Source organism: Balaenoptera physalus (genome assembly GCF_965194825.1).
Source record: "Balaenoptera physalus genome assembly, chromosome: 20".
NCBI lineage: Eukaryota > Metazoa > Chordata > Mammalia > Artiodactyla > Balaenopteridae > Balaenoptera > Balaenoptera physalus.
In genome coordinates, this window is record NC_138901.1 from 20,145,116 (window position 1) to 20,157,023 (window position 11,908).

Genomic DNA, 11,908 nt, shown 5'->3' on the forward strand with positions numbered 1-11,908 from the left:
CAATGATAAGAAGGAAAACTACCCAGACTTAGGTTATTTTAGAGAACAATTTTAAGAGGATTATCCTGTATCTTGCTTTCAATGTCTCTGGAAAATTCAGACAGAATCTCCTTAAAGGAAATATCACGAAGACCATGATTTCTATGCTGGGAGTGCTGAATTTATTAGAAAACCAACATTATATAGGAGGGAGCTGGGGTCTTGAGAGGACAGGATATTCTTGAGAAGTAGTTCGTTTGAAAAGGGTCTTCGGTGCCTCTTATAAGCTAGTTAGAAGAGAGGAGGAATGGGCTTCTCGAGAAGAGCCCTGCCACTTTCTGCTGTGAAGCTGTGGGACAGCAGGATGGAGCCGGCCGTCTCTGGGGGACCCGTAGTGATGATGCGCTCCTAGGATGCATTGCTCAGCAGCAGGAGGAAGTGCTGCAGGTGGCCCAGCAGGGGTCCGGCTGGCAGCAGGGGTGGCGGCAGCACGGGGACTGCACAGAGACGGGATGGCAGCAGGTGGTGGTCCAGCAGCAGGGGCGGCAGACCACGGCCTGGCAGGACGTGGGGCAGCAGGTGATGGGGCGGCAGCAGCCGTCCTGCAGGCTGCACGGGGCGCAGCAGACTGGGCGGCAGCGGGGCTCACAGATGGGGCGCGTGCAGCGGGGCACGCAGGTCACGGGGCGGCACACGGTGGTCTTGCAGTACACTGGGCGGCAGCAGCGGGGGTCGTGGCAGCAGCGGGGCTGGAAGCAGCCTCCGGCGCAGCCCAGGGAGGAGGAGATGGGGCCGAAGCAGGAGCCGGTCATGGCGGTGTCTGGGCTGAGTTGGCTTGAGCTGGTGAGAAGAGTTGAGAGTTCTCAGGTGTGAATGTCTTCCTCCTGCTCTGGGCCCTTTATATACCCTGGTCAGCTGCTGATGACCCCTCTTGTTTATCTTTTGGCCAATTAAGTAGACATTTGTTTTGACTAATGATTGCATTGCTGGTGAAATACTCCTGATCTCATTAAAGAACATGTGTTACATCCCTAAATATGGATGTATTCACGCCGTTCATCATCAAAACCTCAGCACTCCTCTGCGCCATTTGAAGGGGTAGCAGCTCTTCATGCTTATTTGAGTTGATGGCACCTGGCAAATCCTGGGCAAAAGGGGCCTAAAGGGGCTGCATTTTTAAAGAAATTAAACATATAAGGGTTTCTAGAGCACTGACTAGATCCTATCCTTGACCCCCAAGAGATTCCCTGAAACACCTACATGTGAATCAGACAGGTGTCCGACACAGTCCTTTTGTGTGGATTCCTTGGGAAAACATTTATGTTTCACTTGATGTATAGTGCAATGTACATGCCTTGAATAGTACTGCAGCTCATATGCTTGTATCGGAAAGGCAAAAGTTTATTTTCATAAACCAAGTGAGTATTAGAATAAAATATCCAAGAGTACCATCGTGTTTTTTTTCTTTTTCTTTTTTCCAGCGCATGTTGTGGCATCTCTGATCTGGCTGGTCAGAGAATATTGATTTTCACTGAGGGCATGACCTGTTTTATACTTGCCTTCTTGTGTGTGTGATATGGAATCGTGTAATGAGAAGTTTTTCTTACTATACCTTGACATGGGTGCTACAACTATGAAGGGATAAGACAGAGGTTTGTTCTCCATCACAGATGTAGAAAACAAATTTATGGTCACCAGAGGGGAAAGGCGGGGACGGAGAAATTGGAACATTGGGATTGACATGTACACACTACTATATATAAAATAGATAGCTAATAAGGACCTACTGTATAGCACAGGGAACTCTACTCAATACTCTGGAATGACCTGTATGGGAGAAGAATCTAAATAAGTGTGGATATATGTATATGAATAACTGATTCACTTTGCTGTACAGCAGAAAGTAACACAACATTGAAAATCAACTATAATCCAATAAAAATTAATTTCAAAAACAGACAGGATTTTTCAGCAAACAGTGTACACGTATATGATACACTGTTCAAAGCAGTGGATTGGGGAGGTAACGCAGCTGTTGTCTGATGGAATGGCTAGAAGTGTGATTCAAGGACATGCTTCTTTGGGAATCATTGCCACGGGCAGTTGAGGAATTGCGTGGGGAAAACGGGCTCATTACTTTTCACCTTTACTCCTATGATTCACCAGACAGGGTTTTGGATCACTTTAGGATCATTTCCATAATTCAAAAGAATGTGCCTCAGGCCCCAGGAGCTAAAGCTTCCCAAATGGAATTTCAAGCATAATGTCAAAACTTATAACGAAATGCAAATTGACTGGATGTAAATTGACACATTTGGGGAAACAGAGGAGGGAGAAATCAAGTACAATGTCATCGATGTAGACCTTCAACTCTCTCTCTCTCACGTTCTGTTGTCCATGGGCACTCGTGATTTTTTCAAAGCGGTAACCAGAGCCTAGATTAAAAAAACTTGTATGTTCTGCTCTCTTTTCTCTTTTTTTCCCCAGCTTTCTTGAGATATAATTGACATATAACATTGTGTCATTTTAGGTGCACATTGTGATGGTCTGATACACATGCGTATTGCAAAATGTTTCCCACAAAGAGGTTAGTTAACAGGTCCTTCACCTTACGTCACTATCATTGTGTTGTTGTTACGATGAGAACATTAAAGCTCTACTTTCATAGCACCTTTTGAGTAGACAGTACACATTTGTCCCGTGCACAACACGGGTTTGGACTGCACGGGTCCACTTATAAGCAGATGTTTTTCAGTAGTAAGTACTACAGTGCCATACGACCTAAGGTTGGTTTCATCATGGAGAGGGAGGAAATGCAAGTACAGAGAAACCATAGATACAGAACCTCGGATATGGAGGGCAGAGGGTCGGTGCCCCTAAGCCCAGAGTAGTTCAAGGGTCAACTATAGTATTGTTAACATAGTCACCGTGCTGTTCATTAGATCCTCAGAATTCATTCATCTCGTGACTGGAAGTTTGTATCTTTTGACCAACATCTCCCCATTTCTCCTACCCCTCAGCCCCTGGCAATTACCTTTCTAGTCTATGTTTCTTTGAGTTTGATGGTTTTGATTCCACGTGTAAGTGATATCATATTATATTTATCTTTCTCTGTTTGACTTATTTCACTCAGCATAATGCCTTCAGGGTCCATCCATGTTATCCCAAAAGGCAGAATTTCCTTCTTTTTATGGGTGAATTATATGTAGAAAACATTTTGTTTATCCATTCATCTGTTGTTGGACGTTTAGCTTGTTTCAATGTCTTGGCAGTTATGAATAATGCTCTCATGTACATGGGAGTGCAGATATCACTTTGAGGTAGTGATTTCATCTCATTTGGATGTATTCCAAGATGTGAGATTACCGGATCATAGGGTAGTTCTATTTTTAACTTTTTGAGGAGCCTCCATACTGTTTTCCATAGTAGCTGTACGAATTTACATTCCTACCAACAGTGCACCAGGGTTCCCTTTTCTCCACATCCTCACCAGCATTCGTTATCTCTTGTCTTCTTGATGATACCCATTCTAACAGGTGTGAGGTGCTATCACATTGTGGTTTTGATTTGCATCTCCCTGGTGATTAGTGATGTTGAACACCTTTTCATGTACTTGTTGACCATCTCTATGCCTTCTTTGAAAAAATGTTTACAAATCCTCTACCCGTTTGTTAAGTGAATTGGTTTTTGGTTTTGTCTTGTTTTGTGTTGTTCTGGTGTTATTTAGGAGTTCCTTAATTTTTTGGATATTAACTGCTTATCAGATATATAGTTTGCAAATAATTTCTCCCATTCAGTGGGCTGCCTTTTCATTTTGTCAATGATTTCTTTTGCTCTGTAGAAGCTTTTTAGTTGGATGTAGTTCCATTTGCTGGCTTTTGTGTTTCTTGCTTGTGCTTTGCTCTTTTCAAGCCACATTGTCTGATAATCAATTTTTCCTGTTGCTGGGGGTGGGGCATCTTCCTAATGATCTCATTTTGTGCAAGGAGAACCTCTCTCGAGGAACACCTCAGTTAAGAAGACGAATTTCCCCACTCCAAACACTTCTGAGTCAAAACTGTTCCAAAATGATTTTTCTCTCCCTTTTATAAAGATCCACAAAGAGGAAGAGTTCACTAGCCCTTCAGCAGGCAATTCTGGTGTTTATTCAGTCTAAGACACTCATCCTACCCCATGCCCAATTTCATTTCCAGGCAGAGAAAATATGGGTCATGTGTAAATAATTCATGCCACAAACCCTGTGAATTGACACTGGTGGCAAGTCATGTGCTATTTTCTGATGCCACTTATCCTAAAACCATACAACACTCATTAAATACTTTGCCACTTACTATGGGTCCTTGGGTCTTGAGGGATAATAAATATATGTAATCAAGGTTGTTGTGAAGATTAAGTGAGCTAATAAGTGTGAAGCAGTAAGAACAGCGCCTGGCACTTAGTGTCTTATATTTGTTAAGTTAGTAAATATATTTTAATAGGTCATGTTACACTGGTGCCTTATAAACTCCAAATTTTGAACTCAGAACAAAGATGAATGTTTTTGATATGGCAAATGGCCACTTCTCTGTTCAAATCACTGTAGAACACATATTAAATAAGATTTTTCAGTGGGGAGTTTCATTAACAGACTAAACTAAAAATGCCTGCAGGAAGATATAGAGCTCCCTCTATGTGAACACCAATCTCTGTAAAGGGGAGTCAGGCTATCGATGTAGAACTGACAAGACAAATACGTGTCAGAATCGTGGAGAGTGGATTAACCCTACCGAAAGTACCACAACCCATGCAAGAGAGTGAGGTCTTAGAAAAACATCCTTAAAAGAAAAGGCTGAAAACCAGACAGTTTCTTAGTGGTGATGGGCAACAGATTTTGCATAAGGAATGCTAGGGCTTTATTTAACCCAACAATTTCCGACCATCACATTGTGAACAAATTTTAACATGAAAAGTACTGTCTTGTTGAGTTTTCAATTCTCAATTGTCTATACAAATGGAGAATAACAATTGTACATATAATCTGAAACAGCTAGCAATGTTTAAAAATTCTTCATTCAGAACATAGCAAAAGTGCCCTTTGCTTTATGCAATTGAGATGATCGTAAAATGCTAAAATATAAATTCAATGTTTAATAATTTGATCACATTTGAAAGATCTCATGGACCTCCCTGGTGGTTCCGTGGCTAAGAATCCGCGCTCCCAATGCAGGGGCCCGGGTTCGATCCCTGGTCAGGGAACTTGATCTCATATGCCGCAGCTGAGTGTTTGCATGCCACAACGAAGACCTGGCGCGGCCAAACAAACAAAATAAATAAATAAATATTTAAAACACCCAAAAGATCTCCGAGAAGTCCACTATTTACAACACGGTGGTATACTCTTATATGTAATAAAAGACCTCTTTAGGAGTACAAACCGCTGCTCTCTAGCTTATCTGCTTTAAATTCATTTACACTTTGATAGTTACATTTTCAAGAGCATAGCATAATTGTGAGAAAAGTTTAAATAATTTCCCCCAAATAGGTACAGGTTTTAGACAATCCAGTTCATCTAAAAATAAAATGTATGTTCATTTTTAAAAGTATATAATTGAGAAAAAAATGAAGAAGAAGATGAATATTATTACCAGTTACTGTTAGATTTTGTTGCCTAATGTTCCAGGTATTTTTTAGGCATAAAAACACATAGGGGGCTTCCCTGGTGGCGCAGTGGTTGAGAATCCGCCTGCCAATGCAGGGGACACGGGTTCGAACCCTGCTCTGGGAAGATCCCACATGCCGCGGAGCTACGAGGCCCGTGAGCACAACTACTGAGCCTGCGCGTCTGAAGCCTGTGCTCCGCAACAAGAGAGGCCGCGATAGTGAGAGGCCCGCGCACCGCGAGGAAGAGTGGCCCCCGCTTACCGCAACTACAGAAAGCCCTCGCATAGAAACGAAGACCCAACACAGCCATAAATAAATAAATAAATAAGTTTTAAAAAAACACATAGACACGGACACACAGAACACATACTCCCTCACAAGATAGGTTCATATTTTACTGCTTCCTTATTTTTTACTTAAAAATGACACGACCATTGCATGAGGTTTCCTAATAGGTTTACAGTCGTCAACTATTTTTGGTATTTCTTATATTATGTATTATATTATGTATCAGACTTTTTTCTGATTTACAGCTCATGTCCCTAAGTAGATTATAACCTCTTCAAAGCAGGAACCGCCTTTGATTCCTTTATATTCCCTCAGGGTGGTCAACTCAGTGCCTTATTCCCAGTAGATGTTCAAAAAATACTTGTAGATTGGCAGTGATTAACGTGCGTGAAAAATGCCTTCAATGCCCAGTTCCTGAGCACAAAGATAAGCAGCCCTGGAGAGCCAGTATGGATTTAATATCCACACAAGTCGACATTGTGAATCACATGCCAAATAACAGCCAGCGCTGTAGTACATAGAAGGGAGTGTCTATTACCTGAAGAAGCAGTTCTACTTGGTCACAAAATATGACAGTTCCTCTGCGCAGAGGAACGTGTCTCCGATCATAGTAAGAGGAAATGTTTGGCTTAAATGCTTAATGTCAGGGGGCTTGCGTTCTCCTGGGTCTTTTCTGAACATCAGTGGTTATAATGACATTAAGAAACGTATTTGATCGTTCATTACTCATTGCTCCTTAGCTTCAAAAACAGGCGATTGGCCAGATGCCACTCAAGGTTCCTTCCACCTCTAACATACTGGGCTTTCTGTGCTGTGCCAGCAGGTGTGAGTTCAGTGAATGAATACTCAGACTGGGAATATAAGTGGTAACCCCAGTGTAGACTCCTTACTGGTCATTTTTGAAGAACATTTCTGAGGTGTGCGGCACCTGTCTGGAGCCATGGGCATCTGTGACTCTGTATATGTGATGAAGATATAGCTGTGCCCACCTTCCTTAGCTACTGTGTCCTATAAATGCCATCTACAATGATAAGAAGGAAACTACCCAGACTTAGGTTATTTTAGAGAACAATTTAAGAGGATTATCCTGTATCTTGCTTTCAATGTCTCTGGAAAATTCAGACAGAATCTCCTTAAAGGAAATATCACGAAGACCATGATTTCTATGCTGGGAGTGCTGAATTTATTAGAAAACCAACATTATATAGGAGGGAGCTGGGGTCTTGAGAGGACAGGATATTCTTGAGAAGTAGTTCGTTTGAAAAGGGTCTTCGGTGCCTCTTATAAGCTAGTTAGAAGAGAGGAGGAATGGGCTTCTCGAGAAGAGCCCTGCCACTTTCTGCTGTGAAGCTGTGGGACAGCAGGATGGAGCCGGCCGTCTCTGGGGGACCCGTAGTGATGATGCGCTCCTAGGATGCATTGCTCAGCAGCAGGAGGAAGTGCTGCAGGTGGCCCAGCAGGGGTCCGGCTGGCAGCAGGGGTGGCGGCAGCACGGGGACTGCACAGAGACGGGATGGCAGCAGGTGGTGGTCCAGCAGCAGGGGCGGCAGACCACGGCCTGGCAGGACGTGGGGCAGCAGGTGATGGGGCGGCAGCAGCCGTCCTGCAGGCTGCACGGGGCGCAGCAGACTGGGCGGCAGCGGGGCTCACAGATGGGGCGCGTGCAGCGGGGCACGCAGGTCACGGGGCGGCACACGGTGGTCTTGCAGTACACTGGGCGGCAGCAGCGGGGGTCGTGGCAGCAGCGGGGCTGGAAGCAGCCTCCGGCGCAGCCCAGGGAGGAGGAGATGGGGCCGAAGCAGGAGCCGGTCATGGCGGTGTCTGGGGCTGAGTTGGCTTGAGCTGGTGAGAAGAGTTGAGAGTTCTCAGGTGTGAATGTCTTCCTCCTGCTCTGGGCCCTTTATATACCCTGGTCAGCTGCTGATGACCCCTCTTGTTTATCTTTTGGCCAATTAAGTAGACATTTGTTTTGACTAATGATTGCATTGCTGGTGAAATACTCCTGATCTCATTAAAGAACATGTGTTACATCCCTAAATATGGATGTATTCACGCCGTTCATCATCAAAACCTCAGCACTCCTCTGCGCCATTTGAAGGGGTAGCAGCTCTTCATGCTTATTTTGAGTTGATGGCACCTGGCAAATCCTGGGCAAAAGGGGCCTAAAGGGGCTGCATTTTTAAAGAAATTAAACATATAAGGGTTTCTAGAGCACTGACTAGATCCTATCCTTGACCCCCAAGAGATTCCCTGAAACACCTACATGTGAATCAGACAGGTGTCCGACACAGTCTTTTGTGTGGATTCCTTGGGAAAACATTTATGTTTCACTTGATGTATAGTGCAATGTACATGCCTTGAATAGTACTGCAGCTCATATGCTTGTATCGGAAAGGCAAAAGTTTATTTTCATAAACCAAGTGAGTATTAGAATAAAATATCCAAGAGTACCATCGTGTTTTTTTCTTTTTCTTTTTTCCAGCGCATGTTGTGGCATCTCTGATCTGGCTGGTCAGAGAATATTGATTTTCACTGAGGCATGACCTGTTTTATACTTGCCTTTCTTGTGTGTGTGATATGGAATCGTGTAATGAGAAGTTTTTTCTTACTATACCTTGACATGGGTGCTACAACTATGAAGGGATAAGACAGAGGTTTGTTCTCCATCACAGATGTAGAAAACAAATTTATGGTCACCAGAGGGGAAAGGCGGGGACGGAGAAATTGGAACATTGGGATTGACATGTACACACTACTATATATAAAATAGATAGCTAATAAGGACCTACTGTATAGCACAGGGAACTCTACTCAATACTCTGGAATGACCTGTATGGGAGAAGAATCTAAATAAGTGTGGATATATGTATATGAATAACTGATTCACTTTGCTGTACAGCAGAAAGTAACACAACATTGAAAATCAACTATAATCCAATAAAAATTAATTTCAAAAACAGACAGGATTTTTCAGCAAACAGTGTACACGTATATGATACACTGTTCAAAGCAGTGGATTGGGGAGGTAACGCAGCTGTTGTCTGATGGAATGGCTAGAAGTGTGATTCAAGGACATGCTTCTTTGGGAATCATTGCCACGGGCAGTTGAGGAATTGCGTGGGGAAAACGGGCTCATTACTTTTCACCTTTACTCCTATGATTCACCAGACAGGGTTTTGGATCACTTTAGGATCATTTCCATAATTCAAAAGAATGTGCCTCAGGCCCCAGGAGCTAAAGCTTCCCAAATGGAATTTCAAGCATAATGTCAAAACTTATAACGAAATGCAAATTGACTGGATGTAAATTGACACATTTGGGGAAACAGAGGAGGGAGAAATCAAGTACAATGTCATCGATGTAGACCTTCAACTCTCTCTCTCTCACGTTCTGTTGTCCATGGGCACTCGTGATTTTTTCAAAGCGGTAACCAGAGCCTAGATTAAAAAAACTTGTATGTTCTGCTCTCTTTTCTCTTTTTTTCCCCAGCTTTCTTGAGATATAATTGACATATAACATTGTGTCATTTTAGGTGCACATTGTGATGGTCTGATACACATGCGTATTGCAAAATGTTTCCCACAAAGAGGTTAGTTAACAGGTCCTTCACCTTACGTCACTATCATTGTGTTGTTGTTACGATGAGAACATTAAAGCTCTACTTTCATAGCACCTTTTGAGTAGACAGTACACATTTGTCCCGTGCACAACACGGGTTTGGACTGCACGGGTCCACTTATAAGCAGATGTTTTTCAGTAGTAAGTACTACAGTGCCATACGACCTAAGGTTGGTTTCATCATGGAGAGGGAGGAAATGCAAGTACAGAGAAACCATAGATACAGAACCTCGGATATGGAGGGCAGAGGGTCGGTGCCCCTAAGCCCAGAGTAGTTCAAGGGTCAACTATAGTATTGTTAACATAGTCACCGTGCTGTTCATTAGATCCTCAGAATTCATTCATCTCGTGACTGGAAGTTTGTATCTTTTGACCAACATCTCCCCATTTCTCCTACCCCTCAGCCCCTGGCAATTACCTTTCTAGTCTATGTTTCTTTGAGTTTGATGGTTTTGATTCCACGTGTAAGTGATATCATATTATATTTATCTTTCTCTGTTTGACTTATTTCACTCAGCATAATGCCTTCAGGGTCCATCCATGTTATCCCAAAAGGCAGAATTTCCTTCTTTTTATGGGTGAATTATATGTAGAAAACATTTTGTTTATCCATTCATCTGTTGTTGGACGTTTAGCTTGTTTCAATGTCTTGGCAGTTATGAATAATGCTCTCATGTACATGGGAGTGCAGATATCACTTTGAGGTAGTGATTTCATCTCATTTGGATGTATTCCAAGATGTGAGATTACCGGATCATAGGGTAGTTCTATTTTTAACTTTTTGAGGAGCCTCCATACTGTTTTCCATAGTAGCTGTACGAATTTACATTCCTACCAACAGTGCACCAGGGTTCCCTTTTCTCCACATCCTCACCAGCATTCGTTATCTCTTGTCTTCTTGATGATACCCATTCTAACAGGTGTGAGGTGCTATCACATTGTGGTTTTGATTTGCATCTCCCTGGTGATTAGTGATGTTGAACACCTTTTCATGTACTTGTTGACCATCTCTATGCCTTCTTTGAAAAAATGTTTACAAATCCTCTACCCGTTTGTTAAGTGAATTGGTTTTTGGTTTTGTCTTGTTTTGTGTTGTTCTGGTGTTATTTAGGAGTTCCTTAATTTTTTGGATATTAACTGCTTATCAGATATATAGTTTGCAAATAATTTCTCCCATTCAGTGGGCTGCCTTTTCATTTTGTCAATGATTTCTTTTGCTCTGTAGAAGCTTTTTAGTTGGATGTAGTTCCATTTGCTGGCTTTTGTGTTTCTTGCTTGTGCTTTGCTCTTTTCAAGCCACATTGTCTGATAATCAATTTTTCCTGTTGCTGGGGGTGGGGCATCTTCCTAATGATCTCATTTTGTGCAAGGAGAACCTCTCTCGAGGAACACCTCAGTTAAGAAGACGAATTTCCCCACTCCAAACACTTCTGAGTCAAAACTGTTCCAAAATGATTTTTCTCTCCCTTTTATAAAGATCCACAAAGAGGAAGAGTTCACTAGCCCTTCAGCAGGCAATTCTGGTGTTTATTCAGTCTAAGACACTCATCCTACCCCATGCCCAATTTCATTTCCAGGCAGAGAAAATATGGGTCATGTGTAAATAATTCATGCCACAAACCCTGTGAATTGACACTGGTGGCAAGTCATGTGCTATTTTCTGATGCCACTTATCCTAAAACCATACAACACTCATTAAATACTTTGCCACTTACTATGGGTCCTTGGGTCTTGAGGGATAATAAATATATGTAATCAAGGTTGTTGTGAAGATTAAGTGAGCTAATAAGTGTGAAGCAGTAAGAACAGCGCCTGGCACTTAGTGTCTTATATTTGTTAAGTTAGTAAATATATTTTAATAGGTCATGTTACACTGGTGCCTTATAAACTCCAAATTTTGAACTCAGAACAAAGATGAATGTTTTTGATATGGCAAATGGCCACTTCTCTGTTCAAATCACTGTAGAACACATATTAAATAAGATTTTTCAGTGGGGAGTTTCATTAACAGACTAAACTAAAAATGCCTGCAGGAAGATATAGAGCTCCCTCTATGTGAACACCAATCTCTGTAAAGGGGAGTCAGGCTATCGATGTAGAACTGACAAGACAAATACGTGTCAGAATCGTGGAGAGTGGATTAACCCTACCGAAAGTACCACAACCCATGCAAGAGAGTGAGGTCTTAGAAAAACATCCTTAAAAGAAAAGGCTGAAAACCAGACAGTTTCTTAGTGGTGATGGGCAACAGATTTTGCATAAGGAATGCTAGGGCTTTATTTAACCCAACAATTTCCGACCATCACATTGTGAACAAATTTTAACATGAAAAGTACTGTCTTGTTGAGTTTTCAATTCTCAATTGTCTATACAAATGGAGAAT

General features: G+C 42.3%; 1 long non-coding RNA gene and 2 pseudogenes across 6 annotated transcripts in view; 1 reads left to right on the forward strand and 2 right to left on the reverse strand.

The window, feature by feature from the left end:
- Positions 1 to 11,908, forward strand: part of LOC309650789 — a 381,028-nt gene that overhangs the window by 290,297 nt on the left and 78,823 nt on the right. The window contains exon 10 of one of the 4 annotated variants that reach the window (XR_014257708.1): positions 1,461 to 1,521. The exons of the other annotated variants lie outside the window; for them this stretch is intronic. This is a non-coding gene — a long non-coding RNA (uncharacterized lncRNA). Of the gene's footprint in view, positions 1 to 1,460; positions 1,522 to 11,908 lie in introns of those variants that run through there. 4 annotated transcript variants of the gene reach the window in all.
- Positions 59 to 791, reverse strand: LOC309650778 (keratin, high-sulfur matrix protein, IIIA3 pseudogene; annotated as a pseudogene). The gene has a single exon. The product of its transcript is annotated as a keratin, high-sulfur matrix protein, IIIA3 pseudogene (transcript).
- On the reverse strand, positions 6,829 to 8,044 carry LOC309650775 (keratin, high-sulfur matrix protein, IIIA3 pseudogene; annotated as a pseudogene). Its single transcript has one exon. The product of its transcript is annotated as a keratin, high-sulfur matrix protein, IIIA3 pseudogene (transcript).